This window comes from Talpa europaea, assembly GCF_964194135.1.
Source record: "Talpa europaea genome assembly, chromosome: 7".
NCBI lineage: Eukaryota > Metazoa > Chordata > Mammalia > Eulipotyphla > Talpidae > Talpa > Talpa europaea.
This window is the reverse complement of record NC_140074.1, coordinates 24,610,779-24,630,559: the sequence shown is the minus strand read 5'-3', so window position 1 is coordinate 24,630,559 and position 19,781 is coordinate 24,610,779.

Below are 19,781 nucleotides of genomic sequence, written 5' to 3'. Positions count from 1 at the left end.
TTAAGGAATGTATGTTTAGTCTTTGTCCCAGTTCCTGAAATAGAGCTCTTCAATTCCTTGGAATTTCCTGGATGTCAAGAGCATCTTTTGTTCTACAATGAGGTGACTTGTTGAGCACCTAGGTTGTTTTGGGGTGGGGGCTGGTCACCAGAAAGACCAAGTCTTGATTAGAAGCCTGCAATTTTAGCTCCACTGTCTGACGTCCAAGAAGGGAAAGGGGCTGGATGTTAATTCAGCCAACCACCTTTATAATGAAGCCTCCGCAAAAACCCTCAAGTGATAGGATTTGGAGAGCTTCTGGGGTGGTGAAGACGTGGAAGTGCTGGGAGGCCAGTCTACCCAGAGAGGGCTTGGCTGCTCCTTTTCCATGTCTCCCCTTTGTGTCTCTTCCATTTGACTACTCCTGACCTGTATCCTCTATAATATGAGTATCCTCTATAAGCTGAAAATAATATAGTGCTTCCCAGAATTCTTTGCATTGTTGTAGGAACTGGTCAAACCCGAGGAAGGGCTTGTGGGAACACCCTCGATTTATAACTAGTCAGTCAGAAGTACCGGTCACAACCTAGGACTTGTTACAACTGACACCTGAAGTGGGACAGTCTTGTGAGCTCAAGCTCTTGAGCTTGTGGAATATGACAGTATCTTCCGATAATATCAGATTGAATTAAATTGTCGGACACCCAGTTGGTGTCCAGAGAATTGGAGAAATTGCTGTTGGAAAAAAACAAACAAACAAACAAACTCAGAAGTCTCATGAGCAAAAACAGCCCAGAGCAGGTTAACATGGTAGACAGAGTAACAGCCCTCTAGGATGCCCAGTTCCTGATCCCTGGAGACTGAGATTATTGTCACTTAAGTACAAAAGAGGTTTTATAGATGTGATTGAGTTCAGGATCTTGGAATGGGGAGACAATCCTGCCATATCTGAGTGTGTGCAATGGAATCACGAGGGTATTTATGTATGAGGGGGGAGAGTCAGAAGACAGAAGAAGGGGCCACCAGCAAGGAATGCAGCAGCGTCTGGCAACTGGAAAAGGCAAGGGACAGATGGACTCCTCGGGTCTCCAACAAAAACACAGGTCTGCTGCGTTCACAATTTTAGTCTGCTCACATACATTTTGATTTTCTAACCACCGGGATGGTAACATGATAAATTTGTGTTGTTTCAAGCCACTAAGTTTTTAGTAATTCATTGTAGTTGGAACAGAAGGCTAGCATAAAGCTCAGAACAGGGCCTGGCAATTGGGAGCAGTCCCTCAGCCTACTGCTTCTTATCAAGAATTCTTGCCCTCACCTTCTAGGTCATATTCAGAGAAGGTAGCAATAAAAAAAAAAACAACCAGTACAAAGTTCCTGACATCATGGTCTTTACATTCATGTGCAGGAACAGATTCCAATAATACCTATCAGCATTAATGAAAAGAAATAAAGAAAAGGGTCGAACATGGATGGGCTGCTGATGTGGATGGCCTATTATAGACAGCAGTGGAGTCTATAAATGGGTTGAGCAGAAATTGTGTGTAGGAGAGAGGCCAGGTGGGGCTCCCCAGGTCAATGGAGCAGCCCGTGGAAAGCCCAGACCCAGAGGGGCAAGAGCAAGTGGGACTGGAAGGGAGGGCAGATTAGGGGGGCCTCTAGGTCTTGGTAAGAAATTGGGATATTCTTGTGAGTGTGATGGGGAGTCACAGGAAGGTTTTGAACTGGACAAAGCAAAATCAACTTTAGTTTTAAAAGGATCACTCCAATTTAGAGCCGCTTAGTGTGTGTGTGTGTGTGTGTGTGTGTGTGTGTGTGTGTGTGTGTAGGGGAGTGGTTATAGGCAATATGGGTGGGGTAATACTTCGCTGTGAGAGACTCTAATTGTATTTAAGATACTGGTCCCAGCACCAAAGATTCCAATACCCTAACATATTTCCAAATACCCTTGGCAGGGTAGAGCAAGTGGCACCTTCTTGGTGGAGAACACAAAGTGCAGGCAAGGCCCTGAGGAACATGTGTGGAAGCAGAAAGACCTGTTAGTGGCTTGAAGGTGGAGGAGGAAGAACTTTCGGGATTTAATGGCAGGACCTAGGTGTTAGAGATGTGTTAGAGAGAAAAGTAAGAAAAACCTCAGATTTTGGATGTGAGCATTTTAAAAGATGGGGGTGTCATTTATGGAGATGTGGAAAGCAATAGAAGGAGTGCAAATTTTTATTTATTTACCTGGTTGATGGGAAGAATGGTGTAAAATGACATCATTTTGAGATGTCTACAGGGCATGTAGGGGTGGATACATCTAGAGAGAGAAGTTTGCAGGTGTTCATGGCTGTGAAAGCCACAGAGCTGGCTGAGATGGCCTGGAGAGAGTGTAAGGAGAGGGCGGTCCAAAGGCAGCGCCAGGGACTGTGGACACTCTCCATTTGAGAAACAAGGGAAGATCCAGCAAAGAAGAAGGAGGAGAAGCCAGTGTGGTAGGAGAGCTAGAAGAAGGAGCATTCTGGAAGCTTGCTGGAGAGTGTGCCAGTCACTGTGTGGGGCCCTCCCAGGTAAATTACCTCATCAGCTACTCACATCAGCCCTATGAGGCTCGTGGTCTATTCAGAAAGAACTCTCTGTGAGAGCATAATCCTTCTGCTTTAGCTTTTGGCAAATGAAATGTGTAATTTCGTGATGATTATCCTCATTCTGCAGCATGTTGCCCTGACTTAGCATATGCTGAGCACAGCCCTAAAGGAGTGGGAGATGGGGGTTCTGATGCGTGATGACACATGTGTGGCTACCCCCATTCTTAGGAGCCCAGGGAGGGAGAGGAAGCAGCCACTGTCTTGGGTGAATCATTCCTGGATATCAGCTACTGTTGCTGAATTTTGTGTGTTTCTAGTAAAATACAATTGATTAGAAACTGTAAAATAGAGTAATATCTCTTTAAGCTAGTGAATGCTCATGAGTTTGAAATTCTAGTTTTATTTTAATTTTTCAAAAATTCAAATATGTGCCCTCACTGGCTAACAATAGGGTAACGGTACCTAACTTGATGGACTCTCCTGCATTTATTAACAGTGATGTGTCTGAGAGGTAGATAATAACGTGGAGAAACGTTGATATTTCAGAGTTAAAAAGGTAGACTGTAACATTGCATTTTCAGTAGATCACAATCATGTAATGTAAACAAACTAAACCAAAACAGATGTGAAGTAAAATAAAACATTGTATAAAACCTGCCAAAATATTGATAGTGATTTGCATTGGGTGGTGAAAAAATACGAAGCATATTTACCTTTTTCCTATTTTATGTATTTTCCACATTTTTTTTTAGCGAGAACATATTATTATGCTCAAAAGAATTTTCTGCACTGGTAGACATAGATTTGTACTGTCTGTTCTATAGCCACTGCCACGTATATCTATGGAGCACTTGAAATATGATGAGTGTGACTGAGGAACTGAATTTTTTTAATTGCACAGTTATTTATTTAAATTTTAATTTTACTACCCATGTGAGGCTACCATTTCTACTGTATTTGATGCAAAATATAAGGAAATACGAATTATATTTCAATAAGGCTATTAAAGTAATGTAAGCTCATACATGTATTCACTTTCAAATTTTGAAATTTTATTACAGTGTGGAAGTTTGGACCTATTAGAGTAAGTATATGGGTGCAGGAAAACACTAGGGTTTTAATTTAAGTAGTCCATTTTCTAGCTCAGTAAAAAGTGGTGCACAGTGTTAAATACACCACATCTTTATCTGTTCATTTGTCAGTGGGAACTTAGGTTGTTTCCAAACTTGGCTGTTGTGAATAGTGCACAATGCTAAGTAAAGTAAGTCAGGCAGAGAGAGATAAGTATTGTATAATTTCATATGTAGACGACAAAGAAACAAAACAAAGAAACAAAAGAAAACAAAAACAAATTCTAAGATTATGAGAATGGGGCCTCCCTGGTGGCGCAAGTGGTTAAGTCTCAGCACTAGGAAGCTATCCCCAGCCACTGCAGCACGAGTTCAATCCTAGGCCAGGGACCTAACTCACATGGCACAACAGACCTCTCCTCTCTCTCCCACAGCTCCCCTCAGCAGTGTATTTCAGTAGATCCACCCGTTTTTCTCCCCACCCTGTCTCTGGTGAATCCTCTCACACATCCCATACCTCTGACTTACACCCCCAGCTCTTATATGCATAAATAAGTAAAATAAATCTTTAAAAGAAAAGAGTATGAGAACAAATTGGTGGCTACCAGAGAAGAAAGGAAAGGTGCACAGGGTAAAAGTGTGAAGAGGAACAGGTGCACAGTGGTGGGTGCACACTAGACTTTTGGGGGCGATCATAAACTGGTAAAACCAGATGTGGAATTATAATGCTATACACCCAAAACCTATATAATGTTATCAACCAATGTTAATTCCATAAGTTTTTGAAAAGTGATCCTTCAATACAGCTTTAAGTTTGTTCATACCAGAGTTCTAGGAAGAAACAAATAATAACCTGAATGTTATGCTCCTATTCTGTGACAATTTCTGCTTAACGAACAAATCCTTTTGAGTTTATATAAATCTCTATATAAATTCAAATCATGTAAGTAATATCTTTTAAAGTGGGAGCTAAGCATGTTATCCCATTCTATAGATGAGAAAAATGAGGCCCATGAAGATTCAGTTCCCAAGCTATTTAACAAGGAGCAAAAGCAATGCCTTTTTGTTGTTGAAGCCCAGAGGATCTTATTATCTTTTACAATATGGGCAGAATAATTTCTAATAAACTGTCATGGGAAAAGGACTTCCCCAAGGAACTGGAAAGATTTGTTGTTTTGGTTAAGTCCTTTAAATGAAGTATGTTTTGTTAAGATCTTTTATTAATTTAATTTTTTTTGGCTTCTAGGATTATCCTAAATCAAAAGGCAGACCCTGTGCATTTATCAAAGATTGCCCGTTATCTGGCCCGTTATCTTTTCTGTACCTTTATACTGTCCATGGGAACGACAAGCAAAAAACTGCTGTCTTTCAGGTGAGCTTACTTTAGACCTAAGCCCCTCATGTCCCATCCTTCTCCCCCCGCAACCCCCACCCCCAGCTTTTCTTGCCAGGGTGGGGGGTTAGCCCATTAATTTTACATCCACATTTGGAAACTTAGAAAGATGCCAAGACTTCCTGATTGTTTGATCATGTTCCCTGCTCCACTGAGGCACAGTGGACATTGTAGTAAAGAGATGTCCTTGCTTGTGACACTCCCTTCCTCACATTCTTTTCATCTGGGTGGCCCCAAGTGTTTGCCTAGAGCAGCAGGCAGCAGTGCAGTTTCACACAAATGAATCCACTGAATGTTTTCAAACTTAAAATCTCAATCCTTTTTGGTTCAAGTTCTAGGGAAAAATTGGAGCCAGTTGTGATTTAGAAAAAAAAAATAAAATATTGGTTCACCCGTCTGTCAGTACTGCCAAAAAATATTCACATGAGTAGGACTATCCAAAAAAATGAAGAGCAGCTCTTTTCCAAGACAGATCTCTGGAACTCTCTCCCTCCCTTGCTCAGAACCACTTCCTCTCCTCAAATCTCACTTTAAAACCTTCCTGTTTGCTTTAGCCTATGACTGACTCAAGTCTCATTCATCTTTCTTTCCTCTCTCCCCATGACCACATCCTTCCACTCTCCCCTCACCATCCACCATGAGAACACTTGCCTGCCTCTTTTCTCCCTCCATTTTTTAGCCCCCTTGCCTTGTTGTCATGAGTGATAGCTGGCACATCAGGGTTCCTTGCCAGCCTTACCAGTCACCCTCACCCTGTGCAGACCTGTCTGTAAGTGTGAGGGCCTTCTCTACACTTCTCCCTGGTATTTGGAGGAGGAGGAAGTAATGAATTTCAGTAGCAATTCTGCTTAAAGAAACACTTTGCAAGTTGTATTTCATAAGCTACAGACTCAGAAACTTGAGAAGCAGAACACAAAAAGACCTTGTAATAGGCCTGCAAAGATACCAACTCCCGCCCTTGCTCCCTTGGGAGACTTCAGGTAAAGCCTGAAGGAGAGGTGGGAATAAAACACAGGCCAAACTGAGCTGTTGTTTCACCTCCAAAATAGAGTCATAATAGTTTCACTTGCTCTTATTTCCCTCAAGTCACAAGGAAAGTAAATTTCCCAGCAATGTTTCAAGGCAAGGTTGGCCCTAGGAAAATAGTCCCAGTGTAAGCTCAAGTGTTTGAATTCTTTTGGCTCAGGGTATACACACAGTGCTTCTTAAAGAGTGTGGTGCTTTCAAGTCAACTTTCTGGATTTTGGGTAAGCTGAGGCCTTTCCCACAATGCACCACCGTCCTTCATTCCAAGATGGCACCTTGTCCCACAAACACTGAAGAAGGTCATTCGGCTCATGTCTCTGATAGTGTCACTGCTGACTCCATGAGAGTGCTCCTAGAAGCAAACGACACAGATTTTATCTGATGTTCTCACTTTTGATCGCACAACAACAGAGTTGCTTTGCCCCGACCACATTGTTGTATTTGCCATATGAATCACATAAGACATGTATTAATATTCCCATTTTATACTTAAAGGATCAAGGTTGATGTGACTTGCCTAAGATTGCAAAGGTGGTGAATGATGGAGTTGGAATCCATATAAATCTTCTCTGGGAATCACAGCCCAGCTACAGACACCCCAGATGAACACATCTGTATCTGGAAAGGAACAATCTCCACAGGACTTACACAGGTGGGTAAAGCAAATGGCAACTAGAGTTGATTTTCCAATGGGCTGTGGGGATTTTGTTTGATTTTTGGCACAGATTGCTCTTTCTTTTTTTTTTTTAAGATTTTATTTATGCATACAAGAACTGGGGTACAGGCCAGAGGTGTGGGGGTTGAGAGGATTCACCAGAGGCAGAGTGGGAAAAGAGCAGGCAGACTGACTGAAATACTCTGCTGAGGGGAGCAGCTGGTGTGAAAGAAGAGGTCTGCTGCACCATGTGGGTAGCTCCCTGGCTAGCCAAATTGAACCCGCGCTGCAGAGGCTGTGGACAGCTTCACAGTGCTGCGCTCAACCTGCTGTGCCACCGGGGCGGCCCTAGTTTTTCTCTTTTTAGGGGAATTCTTTAACATCCAAAAATTTCTCTGAAGGTTGGTGGCTTGCTCTGCATTTGAATGACAGTGCAGCTTTAATTAATGAGATCTTGAAGATGTGACAGATGATTTGGGGAAAGGGATAGGGAGAGAGAGCATTGTCAGCATTGATACCGGGACTTCAAGAACCATTTCTAAGTGGAGTGGGAAAAGGGGGAGTCCTGCTTGCCACACCTGGGAATTGGGACTTGGAAAATGGCTGATGTGTTTATTTGGTGTGAGGTCAACTATAGCTCTGTGGGTAATAACAGGATCTCCATAAAATAGACCCCCTAGGCTGGGCCACCAGACTACTTGCTGCTAAACAAGGGTGGTAGCCTAATAAATGAGACATTGCTATCAGCTCTCTGTAAACGGTGGATTCATTCACTCTGTGGATTACACAGCTTCTTTGTTGCCCTCCTGCATCCAACTTGCTATTTAACTCCAAACTTGCTTTGTGCTGCTCCTTTCAGATGAAGGGGAAGCAAAAGCAATTTGATTTCTGTATCTAAAAACCACTCCAATAGAGGTTTTAGGAAGAGGGCCTCCCTGGTGGCGCAGACGGTGAGTGCTGCACTGTGAGGCTGTCTGCAGTCTCCACAACACGGGTTGGATCCCGGCCGGTGGGCGAGAATCCAACATGGTGCAGCAGACCTCTCCTGTCTCGCCCGCTGCTCCCCTCAGCAGTGTATTTCTTCAGTCTGCCTGTTCTGTTCCCCGCTCTGTCTCTGGTGAATCCTCTCACCCTCCCATGCATCTGGTCTATACCCCGATTCTTGTATAAATAAATAAACCTTAAAAAAAAATAAAGAAGGTTTTAGGAAGAATGAAGTTAAAGATACTGATACAAGTTTCAATAGAAGTTAGAAAAAAATCTTAGTGATAAGAGTCACAGAAAAAGACCGAAACTTCAGAGTGGATCACAAATGAATATGAATTAAAGAAAATAACAGTTCTGTTTTTGAAGGCCAACATAAAACAAGGATGTGTTTTATGCAAGTATAGTTTTTCTGACACAGGGTTTATGCTTGTCATTCTTTCATGTGTCACAGATCAGATCTAGGAAATTCCCTGGGAAGTCCCCTCCATCAAAGTATGGCAGTATCACCATCTCAGTATGATTCTACTGGATCTGAAAGATATTTTTATCTTCAGGAAGTGGTTTTCCCTGGAGTGAGGAGACAGGCAGGTTCCCTGAAAGAGTAATGAAGTAGATTAGACAATGGGAATCAGGATCCCAGTTTTAATTCTACTACTGCCAGCCTGGTGGCTTTAGGAAAGCCCTATTGTTTCCCTTTCCTCAGTGGTGTCCTCAATACAATGGAATGATAGGGGATGGTAAAAGCAAAGACATCTGCCATCATGTTTGTAAGTGCTCAAGAAATCATTCCTTCCTGCCTGTCTCAGCTGTCCATTTGTATAGAGAGGGATTAAACTAGAAGGTCTTTGCGGCCCTTTCTACGTTAGCACTGTATGAGTCTGTTGACAACGCCTTATAATCAATCCCCCAGTAACATTCTAGTGAGTCATTTTTTTTAAAAGATTCATTTATTTATGCATACAAAAGCTGGGGTACAGGCCAGAGATGCAGGGGGTGAGAGGATTCACCAGAGACAGAGTGGGGAACAGAACAGGGAGACTGACTCAAATACACTGTTGAGGGGAGCAGTGGGCAAGACAGGAGAGGTCTGATGCGTCATTTGGGTTGCTCCCTGGCTGGCTGCAAAGGCTGTGGATTGCTTCATAGTGTGTTGCTTTACCCCTTGTGCCACCATGGAACCTCAACATTCTAGTGAGTCTTAATCTCTTAGGATACATCTGATCAATAAGGTTGTGACTTTGACTTTACGTTATAATTTTTATTTTCTCACATCCTAATATTTAATTTATATTTTCTATTTTGTGGCTTTTGCTTTTTAAAGTTATCCCAGATCGTTTTGGGGGGTGGAATGGGGGGGAGTAAACCGAGAATATGGCTTAATTGGATGAAAAAATTGTTTACTATGTTAAGTATTTACACTTACTATGTATGAGGAACTGTGTTAAGCACTTAATAAACATTTATTCTCACAATAACACTGGAAAGCCATAATTACCATCCCATTTTTTAATAGGATATATAAGGAAGCAGAGCTTAGAAATATCAAGAAGCTTGTCCAAGGCCAGACAATCAGTGAGTGGCAAACCTGAGTCACAAATTCAGGTTTGGTTAAATGAGATCAGTAGTATGCTGACAAGCAGGATATCAAAAAACAAAACCAAGAACAAAACACTAAACCCTGATCTGCAGCCTTCACTGATTCCCATGGTGTAAATACTCCCATCGAGGCCAGTTTCAAGTTACCATCAATTTTAAAGCACAAACAGTTCCTGACTATTTGAATCTGCTCTTGTGAGCCAATAGAAGCCAATAACAAAGCTCTATAGAGAACTTGTGTTGAGAACCTTACTTAGACTGCCTCCCTGAATCATCGATGGGGCTAGGTGTGATAGAAAGAAAACAAGAAAGGAGAAATGGTCATGGCAAATTCATTTATTCATTCATTCATTCCACAAAAGCTTACTGAGTACCCACTCAGTACCAACCTTTATGAAATGTACTTGGGACACAGGCATAAGATGAGCAGGATGCCCATGCTCAGAGTGTGTTGGGGTGAGAGACAGGCAAATGAATAATTAAACACATCATGTGATAGGAGTATATGAGTCCATGGGAGGCCAGGTGAGGAAGGAATGAATTCTCGCTAGTGAATCTGAGAGCTGGAGTTAGCCATGTATGATTGGAAAACTCCAAGCAGCACAACTTTTTCTTTCTAACTTATGAAGGCGCTTTTCTCACTAGAGAGGTATGCTCAGCTTAGCTCTTTGCATTTCAGAACTAAACAGAGAAACCAAAGTTGGGGTCAAGATAGAGTCAGTTATGTGGAAATAAACTTGTTGGAGCTATTGTGTGATTTTACTGTTATATTGCTGACACCTACAATTATGCCAGGTACATAGTAAGCACTCAATAAATATTTGTTGACTAAATGTGTCATTGATGAATAATGATCTGTGAGCTATGAAGAAGGTTGTTTGAGGAAAGGGGACTAGTGATAGGCAAGAAAATTAGCAATATAAGTAGTGAGCCCTGGCATAAAAGGATCACAAAAAGGAATGAGCAGTGGGAAGAATATAGGCAGAGCCTCCAGATGCCCAGAGTGGAGGGAAAGTCATATAAGAGTGTGTGTCTTGGGATCTGCCCCCGGTGTGTGGGCAGATGATCATTTTCTTGAGGATGATCTGAAGGTGGGGCACATGTCAGGCTCCCACTCTGAGATGCAAGATGTCTTGTCACAAGCCTAAAGACACATTTGATGAGCTTGGGAGTGCCAGGAATTGTACCAATCATTTCTTTGGTTTCAAAGTTTTGTGCAGGAGAAACTAAAAAGTTATTGCTACTGTGAAGTTTGGGGAGTCCAATGAATTTCATTCTCATTTATTAACGCTTCTTTTCCTCTTGTTGCCTGAGAGGAGGCTATGGTTGTAGTCTTTCTTGGGATCTAGGATGGTCTTTGTAAGAAGTGGATCTTCGTGTGGATTTTGTAGATTATTTTCCTCATAATAATGGCTTATGTTTGTAGATGGTCCCTAATTTCCAAAGATCTTTTCTATAGTTACTTTTGTTGTATCCTCAAAACGATCCCATGAAGCCATTAGAAAAAGTGCTTCGTCTCCACTTCCCTGAAGAGAAAGTGCCACTAAAAGAAGTCAGGTAACTCACCTCAAGTCACACTGCTAAACTATAGTAGAGCAAGTGCCCACGATCGTTCATTCTCGTCTTAGAGATCTTGTTAGTTACCTGGTTTTCCTTATGCTAATGCCTGCCTCCTGGAGTGGGTAATTCCTAGCTGAAATGTAGCAGTGGCTAGAAGTGGTCCTTATTATCTGAGAGTTTCTTTCTCTGTAGTGAAAAATTGAATCTGCCTGTCCCAGTTTCCCAGCCACCTCATGACTCAATGAGCAATTGCTTTAACTCTGAAAAAATTAGGCCACCTCCAATCTAAATGGAGCCCAGTTTCGGAGTCAGACCCTGTGTGGAGACAGCTCTTTCCTGAAGGATAACAAAAGCATGCTTTTGTGTGTATTTCATTTGATGGAAAGGAATCCCCAGTGAAGTCATTTTTTCCCCCTAAATTCTCCAAAGTCCAGAATGTATCCAAGTTTCCAAGATAATCTCAGAAGAGCCATCCATCTGTGAAGATGGCCAAACTGTCTTCCAGCTCAGTAGACAGGGTGTGTTGGAGAAAGAAGGTGAGGGGGTGAGATTGGAAGTGTGGGAAGAGGGTGAGGGAGACTGGGACAAAGGAGCAAGATAGGCAGGCAAAGATGTTCTCCTACAAATGCTGACTAGGAAAGGAAATAAACTGAAGGGCTGGCCCTGACTCTGGGGTCCCATCTGCCAGGGACATTTTCAGCTGATTCTTTTTAGGACCTGTCACGGTCTGCCTGGTGAGCTGTCACTTCTCATCACGTGGCTCTCATTGAAGATCTTTGTGTCATCACTGTCATAAAGAGACCTGGCAACTGGCAAAGAATTTCCTGGGGCGCTACCTGATACACCATTATTGGCTTCTTATCATCTTAGCAGAGTAGTTACGCCTCTGTCAGAGGTAATGGAGACCATGCCACTAAGAAAATTGGCTGTAATTTATTTATCAATTGTTTCTGCATACCACAAAAGCGGCCTTCTACTTTACGGCTGGGTCTAAGGTATTTGAGAGCCCCCGAAGTTCATGGTTTTCCGGTATTCTAAGTTCTACTTATGGCCTTTCCTGTATATGACACACAACACCACCCTTGTGGCTTGCAGACCGTTTTCTTCTTTGCTTTCTTTAGTCACAAATCATCCTGAGGCATCCCTTAAGTGCATTTGTATTGTTAAGTGCACCGGCTTGATTTGGTGTTAATTCAATTTGAGTGCCCTTAATATCTTGTGGGGGTGATGCAATACAGGCCGCCTGCACCTTGTAAAATCGGGTCCCAGGTCTGCCTGGGAGCAAAGCACCTTTCCCATAGCCATTTACCAAAGTTGCTGATAAAATTTTCATAAGGGAACCTTTTTAGTCTGACCCTATTGTGTTATTCTACCATTAAGTCTCAGAGTACCGAGTTGGCTTCTAGTGACAGCTTATCACGTTCTCCATTATTGCTGCCTGCCCGAGTTGCTAACTGCCTGGGTGCAGTGCAAGCTCCGCATCGCTGCTTCTCCCCCCCACCCCGCCTCCCCGCCACTTTTGGTCCGTTCTGGGAAAAGCTTGTGGGTCGGCCCCCAGAGGCTGTCGTGCAGTCAGCTCTCTTGTGGGTGCGGAGAGCTGAGTTTTCTTCCTGATGAACTGCCTCCCCTCTACCTTGGAAAGCTTGAGAGGGTCTGTAGAACTCTGAGTGCCTCTATGATAAGAAGGGAAGTAGTGAAGGGTGGGCTGAGGTGGAATAAGGTGTAAAGCACTTTACTTAAAACTCAAAACCTCAAAAATGGTGAGGGTAATGTCAACACCACTCTGACACCGCTTGTCTTTTAGAGGATTAGGCTAAGTAGTTGTCTTTAGGATACTGGCCTTAGAAATCTTGCAGCATGGAATTCGAAAAGAATTCCAAGCTCAGGTCAGATGGATCTGGATTTGTGTCAAAGCTCAGTGGCCTCCATCAAATTATTTAGTCTTGGAGCCTCAGTGTTCCCATCAGTGAAATGGGAATGCCAGCATCTACTGCATGGATTTTGGCGGTGATTAAATGAGAAAATATGAAGTGCAGGGAAGCAACTGGCACACAGACAGCCTCTCTTGTGCTTTTAGAATCCAGGAGGCCCGCACAAGCTGCAAGGTGAGAAAGCTGCTTCAGACAGTGAAGAAATTATCTGACTACCATAATCTAACCCTATGTCTAGGCTCTCCTGACAGTCCTCACAATGATGGATTTGGGGTGTGTAAGACCACTACTTGATGACATTTCTTAATAGCAGCCTAATGTCTTCTCTGTCCTGCTTTGCTTTGGTGACTTTGTCTAAGGAATGCCCGGAGCCTGCCTCTCAGTGTCAGCATTGGCCCTGCTTTGCTACTTTGGGTGAAAAAGGAGCGTTCTGAGAAATAAAAATGGGGATATTCATTCAAAAGAACATTTTGAAGCTGTACAGCAATACATGTTCACTGTAGAAATAAGAAAATCAGGATGAATTACAGACACTCTAGAAAAAAAAAAAAGCAAACCATCTGTGATCCGTCCACCGACAATCACCGACGCTGTGCTGAGCTTCCTCCCAGGCTTTTTCGCTGCCCGCTCTCACGCTCCCTTGTGGACACCTCCTGGCCCCAGTGCATTTCAAGTGGTCAAAGCACCAAGTGCCTCCAGCACTTGGGCACGTTAAACAACTTGTTGAGTCATTTCTTCTACACTAGGGCTCATATGCCTTCCTCACAGGGTGGTTAAGAGTCTCGGACAAACTAACACACAGACAACACAGCGCCCACCCTGCAGCAAACACCAGAAAACACCATACAGGGGTTTTCCCTTAGGGTAATTATTATGCATGATAGAAACCTGGCATCAGGAGGCAGATTCTGCTGCAAAGTGCACTTTTTAACGTGAGCTGTTTCTTCTTTGCTCACATTGGCTTCTAGACTCTACTGTTTTCTTAAACTGCTCGTCCAGACAGGTCTCCGGTCAAGCTGAGCTCTGCCCTTCTGGCTCAGCATGCCAGGACTGAGTAGTGATAATGATGAGTCCCTCCTCAAAGGGGCCTGGCAATTTTAACACATGAATTCCCACAGCCTGACACATAGTGGGAGTTATTAGACCCATTTTACAGGAGGGAGCATTCACTGAGCAGGTATTGAAATGGTTGCATGAGTTCTCCAAGCCAAGCAGGTAGACTCCTGGCGGCCAGGAAATGAACAGTGCAGCCTACAAATCAGGATGTGCTCCTGGGCTTGGCACGTGCCTTTCTTACACTGGGATTTAGGTGTCATGGAGCAGAGGGAGGTTGAAATCAGGAGTGGACAAGTTCTTGCACCCACATATCTCATGGAGAAACCCTGAAGGTCTCTTTTGTGTGTGTGCATGTGTGTGTGTGCACGTGATTATATGTATTACCATTCTGGTGCTCTTCAGTATCCTTTTGTGGTATTCAAACATGCTGAGAATGAAAAATGATCATTCCAAACTAGGATGGGCCGGCAGGGTCATAAATCAGGGCCCAGCTTTGTGTGTGAGGGTGTGTGTGCGTAGGTGTGTGTGGAGAGCATATGCACTGAGAAGGCATCAGCATGCGAGCCTGGCGGGGTGAGCTGGAGGAGCAGATGTGGGTCTGCAGAAGGGAGCTGGTTTTGATGAAATATTGGCTAACGCTTGGGGCACCGAAGGAGATGAGACTCTGGTCAGGGAATTGTGCTGCATTAGAATTTATAATAGATTAGCTTATCTGCCCCTTGATCTTCAAGGGTATTTGGGGAGCTGAGGGTGAGGCATTTCTGCCTTGATTTTCACAGTGAGAGGAAACCTCTGGAATGATATTCCCAGCCTTTCCCTCTGCGCAGCCCAAGGCGGTGAGAGCTCGCTATTCACACCCTCTCTCAGGTCATTTGGAGGAGGCTGACAGTGCCCGGGAATGCTGACATGCTTCAAAACATCACACAAGAACAGAACCCACTCAGATTCCTAGGGGGAGTTGCTGTCGGTCCATCCTGAGCTGGAGAGCAGCACTGGCTGTGATTGCCAGGGCGCCCCCTCCCACTGCAGAAGCTCGACATCCATATTCATTTGTACTTTCTGCCGGACGCCCCTCTCCCTGTCCATCTGTCTGTCTGTCTCTCTCCCACTCTCTCTGAGGGAAAGGGTGTTCGCTATCATGAAAAGGAGAGCGTGCCAAGACGTTCCAGATGAGCTGTTGCCAGCGATGTTGCTTTAAAGGCCAATGAGCTGAAGCGGCCGGGAAAGAAAGAGCCAGGAGGGTGAAGTGTAGTTTGATGTCTCGGTGTGCCGGGGAGATGATTCGCATAACATGAGCCCCTCAGGGTCCTTGGTTAAATCCCAGCCTAGCGCCCCTGGCTGCACTGGACCTCTGAAGTCCAGCCAAGGAGCGTTACTGGTCCTGCCTCAGCAAACAATTGGTGGGTCAGAGGCAAAGGACAGGGGAGGGATGATTCTTTCACTGGAGAAATTACCTGCTGGGAAAGAAGGAATTGTATGATGTGTGTGGCGGGGAAGTCCAGCCAGGAAGGACCTGGCTCTCACATTACAGGCCTGCTTTCTGAAGCCACAGGGACTTTTTATTGCCTGAGAGGCCGATGGACCCCAGCAAAAGTGGTGTGGCAAGACTCTGTGAGGTTGGGGGCGGGCAGCAGTGGCTGTAACTCTGGATGCTGGGTCTGGGAATGAGGAAAGAAGAAAGCTAGCCATGGGCCTTCCCTGCCCTCACCCTTACTCACCCAGGGTGGACGGGAACCCGAGAGGCAAAGGTAGCTGCCCTTGTTCCTTTTTGGCCAGTGGGGTGGTTTCTCCGATGCCCCTACCTGGGCCTATGTACATTTTACATGTTTAGCTACTGCATCTCCACTCCCCAGCTGCTTAAATATTGTCTCTCTCCCTGGACCCTCTCCGCTTCTCCGACAGCATTCATTCATCCCTCTTTTATGGAGGTTACAGAAACATCTTTCATTTGTGAACAGCTTCTTCCCCAGTGCTTAGTTCTTGTAGGTTTGAGTGGGGAGACTTTAGGGCATGGGACCCAGGTCTGGCCAGGGTGTTTGGTTTAAGGTTGGGCCTGTGAGCAAAGATGTTCCCTTCAGAGCCAAACCTATAATTTCTGTTGGAAACTTTTGTTGGAACTCTTGGCATGGACGAGTTCTTTTTCATCTGGGGTTGGTGAGAGGAAATGATGAAAGCCTGGAACTTCTGGGGGCCACCATGATGAAAAAGCCTGTCTGAAAGTGAAGCCACTGCAGAGAAAAGAAGAAAGAAGAGGTGGATAAAGATGTATTTCTAATGGCATCCTTTGGACACTGGGATCTAATAATACCTGAGGTCAGACTCTAGACTTCTTCATTATATTAACAAGAAATTTCTCCCTTCCCCTCCCCCCTTGTTCCAGTTGAATCATCCCCACCCCCTCCTTCTTGTAATTGAAAGTGTTCATCTACACATTAAGTGAATACATTGCTATTCCTGCATGGAGGCCCTCTCTCTCTTTCCTCTTCTTATCTATGGATTTCTCCCAAAGTCCAGTCCTCAACTTTCTGTTTTCTCCTTCCTCCTTCCTTCTTTTTTTTTTTTAAAGAGTTATTTATTTATGCATACAAGAACTGGGGTACAGGCCAGAGGTGTGGTGGGGCGGTGGTGAGAGGATTCACCATTGACAGAGTGGGGAACAGAATAGGCGAACTGACTGAAGTACACTGTTCAGGGGAGCAGTGGGTAAGACAGGAGAGGTCTGCTGTGCCATGTGGGTAGCTCCTTGGCCAGGCATTCAATTAGAGCTGCAGTGGCTGCAGATAGCTTCATAGGTTGTGTCTTTTTTTTTTTTTTTGTAGTTTTATTTATTTATTTATACTGGTGATATACTTTATTTTTACTGGTGATATACTTTATTTTTTTAATATAAATTTTTTATTTTTATATTCCCCATACAATTGTAACCCCCTTATTTTGACCCCAATCCCTTCCCTCCCCACCCCCCCACTCCCCATAGAGTGTCTCTGGTTCATAGTTGTTTGTTGATTTTGATATTTTCTTTCTTATAGTCATTCTTTTTGCTGGTCCCTTATTTAAGTTTTCTAGATTCCTGCTATGAGTGAGACCGTCCGGTATTTTTCTTTTTCTTTCTGGCTTATTTCGCTGAGCATGATCCCTTCCAGCGCCATCCATGTTGCTGCAAATTGCATGTGTTTATCTTTTTTGAATGCTGAGTAATATTCCATGGTGTATATGTACCACATCTTCTTGATCCAGTCATCTATTTTTGGACATTTGGGCTGTTTCCAAAGCTTAGCTATTGTAAATAGAGCTGCTATAAACATAGGGGTGCAGGTGCTCTTTGGAATTGATGTTTCTGTGTCCTTTGGGTAAATACCTAGGAGTGGAATTGCTGGATCATATGGAAGCTCTATGTTTAGTAGGTCCAGAAATCTTCACACAGCTCTCCATAGTGGTTGGACCAGTTTGCACTCCCACCAACAGTGCAGGAGAGTTCCTTTTTCTCCACAACCTCGCCAACATTTGTTGTTGCTAGTTTTTTAAATATGTGCCATTCTCACTGGTGTAAGATGGTATCTCATGGTACTTATCCCTTGCACCACCAAGGAGGCCCCTCTCCTTCCTTCTTTCAGGATTTCTACCCATTCCTGTGGCATCAACTATGACTTCTCATTTGCAGTCCTAGCTTAGCTCTTGTTGCCAGTTTACCACATGCACCCATCTGTGAGACATTCCATAGCATGTCATGCACATGGACTGGCACAGCTGGATGAGGTCAGCAAGTTCCTCCTGATCTTTGGGAAGGAGAGGGTGCCCCTTCTCACCTCCTCCTCTTCAGTCCTATTCCCCTAGTTCCACATTAGAATTCTTTCTGATGCCTCCTTCTCCTCCTTCCTGCCCTCATATTGAGTTAGCCATTAATTCTTCAAAAATCTGTCTAGTGTATGCCATTTGTCCCCTCTACCCACTGCCGCCTCCTAGTCTGAAATCTCATCATGATTATCTCAAAAATCTGGCTTTCTAAAACCATTGCACTTTTCAGCTTATTTAAATTTCCCATACATCTCTTTCACCTCACAGAGCCCAGGAAGAAACTTGATGTTTCCACTATGACTCATCTCCATGCCCCTCTACGAACTTGCCTCATGATATTGGCATTCGTGAGGTGTGAGAAGCTATAGAAACATCCTTCTGGAATACTAAATCGACTGTAAGATTTTGTGGGTGTGGGAAGTTGTTTTAACTAGAAAGTATTTTAAAACATTTTTTATATTTGATTACTGTTAGGTAAAGTAGAATGTCAAACTCACATGCATATTAAAGATTGAAGAGAGGTTTCAAAGAAGTTCCAGGATTGTATAAGTCTACTTCCAGCCACCAACCTGGGGTTCTATGATTTTTTTTTCCCCTCTGCCTCTGTGCAGTTAAGTTGGAGAAGGACCAACTTACTGAGTTATGTCTAACCTCCTCAATGTGGTTCTGCCTCAACAGGCACTATCTTTCCTAGCCTCATCCTTGTCTCTCATTATTTCCTGGAGTTAGAGGATCCTTCTCATTGTTCACTGAACACATTCCTCTCATTCCCAGCCTTGCTGTTGGTTTCCTTCCCCACTGATCCCATCCAGATACTTCATCTTTATTGTCTTTGATAGATTATCTCTAATAGTTTTTTCTTTGTTCTTACCTATTGTATACAGTGCTGCAAAAACATAAGGGTGCAGGTATCCTTTTGAATTTGTGTTCTTTGGGTAGATTCCTAGGAGTGGAATTGCTGGGTCATATGGTAGCTCCATTTTTAGTAGTTTGAGGAATCTCCAGACAGCTTTCCATAGTGGTTGGACCAGTTTTCACTCCCACCAGCAATGTAGGAGAGTTCCCTTTTCACCACATTCTCCAACATTTGTTGTTTCGTATTTTATTATTAATATGTGCCATTCTCACTGGTGTAAGGTGGTATTTCATTATAGTTTTGACTTGCATTTCCCTGATTAAAATGATGTTGAGCATTTTTTGATAAACCTTTTGGCCATTTGTATTTCTTTTTTGGAGAAGTGTCTTTTTAGCTCTTCTGCCCAATTTTTTTACTGGATTGTTTACTTTGTTTTTGTTGAGTCATGTGAACTTTGTGATCAGTCCCTTATCAGTTGTATTGTGTGCAAAAATTTTCTCCCAATCAATCTGGTGTCTCTTTGATTTGATTAATGTCTCTTTTGCTGTACAGAAGCTTTTTAGTTTGATGTAATCCCAGCTGTTCATCTTTTCCTTCACTTTCTTTGCTTTGGGGGATGTGTCTTTGAAAATGTTTCTGAGATGTATGTCATGTAGTATTTGGCCTGTATTTTCTTCTATATATTTTATGGTTTCAGGTCTTGTGTTCAATTCTTTTATCCATTTTGAGTTAGTTTTTGTGCATGGTATAGTCTAGCTTCATTTATTTTGCATGTAGCAGTCCAGTTTTCCCAGCACCATTTATTGAACAAACTGTTCTTGATCCATTGCATATTCTTTGTTCCTTTGTCAAAGATTGGTTGTCCATAAATATGTGGGTTTTATTTCTGGGTTTTTTATTTGATACTTTGTATGTATTGAATTTATATTGTGAGGATCAGATATATACAATGGCTATCTGGTTTTGGTTTATTGTTCATTCTCAATATTCTTTTTTGTCTTGAATTCCATTGTTGGATATTAAAATTGATACTCTTTGATTCATATTTGCCCTGAATATTTTTTCATCCTTTCACCTTTCTGTTTTCCATTAATTTTTTTCATAACCATGTATTGTTATTATATATGCTATAACAAATTTTTAGCTAATCTACATGTGTCTTTCCTCTACTAATATTTTGTTACCCCCTAGCTATCTTAGATCTTTCATCTACCTGTCCTCTACCCTCTCCCATCTCTTTCAACTATAATCTTCGCCTGAATATATAGAACATGGAGCACATTCTCATGTCTCTGTACTGTCTCCCTTAT